Raw genomic sequence first — 1553 nt, forward strand, 5'->3', positions numbered from 1 at the left:
GGCCCTATGATCATCTCTGTGCATTGGCTGCTCTGAACAGGCATATCGTCCTTGGGGCTTGATGAGTCAGGATGTGTTCCACTCTCTCCCATTCCCTCATTTGCTCCTGTGTACTCTGATCAGACGTGTCCCTCTTCCTGAGCTGTAGCTTCTGCTGTATTATATTTTTGAAGAATAAAAAGGCAATATGAAATTTTAAAATTTACTTTTCAACCAAAGCCATGCCACTGTTTAACATAGTTTGAAAGGAAATTTTTGATATCTTGATTGAATATTTTTTATTTTCCATTTTTGGCATATGTTTTGTAAAGGGGATTGATTTTTTAAAGGCATATTTATTTAACTTACTATCATTTAATAAATATTGTTGCTTTGCGGGATCAAATTGACAACAGCCACTGGAAAGGCCAGAGAGGAAACTTAAGGAACAGTGAGTTTAGGTTAATGCTGTTTATGCCATGATAGTACAGAAACAACTAGGAAAAGGAGGATGAAGATGGTGGTTCGACTGGAATGTAATTGGTTACTGAATTGTTCCTGTGTAAATGGTTGGGAATTGGTACATGCTCTGCTGGGTATATTTGCAAGAGCAACAAAGAATAAAATAGATTAAAAAATTGTTACTTGTCTAACAACATGAGCCGTAGTGCAAATTATAACTTGTTCTTCCAAGAAGTTAGGGGAATAGTCGAGAAGGATTTTAATTTATGGCAAATTGGCAAACTAATTACTCTAGAAAGTTTCTTCTGAAAAACAAAGAAAGAAGAAAACCTAGAATGCTGAATAAAATAGAGTGAACACCCTTTCACATGATAGCGGAACATTTAGGAAGTTAAGGAAAGACCCCAGCCCAGAACATGAAGAGGAAGCTGAAAACTGGAATGACAAGCAGAGGCTCCCTTTGGCTGCCCTGGAAGGGATGGCCAGTCTGAGAAGGTAGATGGTTTGCATTTCAACATCACAGGGACTGGAATCGAGGCTTGGGCATTCCTGCAGCAGGATGTTTGAACCAGGGCTTCAAAATGGTTCACTCTGTTTCTATCCATTGCTGAGAATTTGCACTAGCACCCCAATATTCTGAATCATAAGCTCCCTGTTAACAAGAACCTCATATGTATACATAGGAATTACCCGATTTCTCATTTTTATCATGGCGCTTCATTTTCATGTGACTTAGTATTTTCTTTTTCTAAAAAAATCTTCTCCCAAAGGAAATAATACAATTATTTATCTCAATATTAAAATCCTTATAGAAATTGCCCAGATTAAGTCATAAACTTAAAAATGCACACAAACAACATGTGAAAATTATAATATGACAATGTCACAAATTTAAATTACCTAACATAGCATAGTTATATGATACTTTTTGAAAATTTATTTTTTAAAATCATTTTATTGGGGGCTCGTACAACTCACCACAATCCATCCATGTGTCAAGCACATTTGTACATATGTTGCCATCATCTTTTTCAAAACATTTTCTTTCTACTTGAGCTCTTGGTATCAGCTCCTCATTTTCTCCCCTTCCCTCTCCCACCCTCCCTCCCTCA

This window comes from Echinops telfairi, unplaced genomic scaffold (assembly GCF_000313985.2).
Source record: "Echinops telfairi isolate 266 unplaced genomic scaffold, ASM31398v2 ScPeMD7_16;HRSCAF=60, whole genome shotgun sequence".
NCBI classification, from domain to species: domain Eukaryota; kingdom Metazoa; phylum Chordata; class Mammalia; order Afrosoricida; family Tenrecidae; genus Echinops; species Echinops telfairi.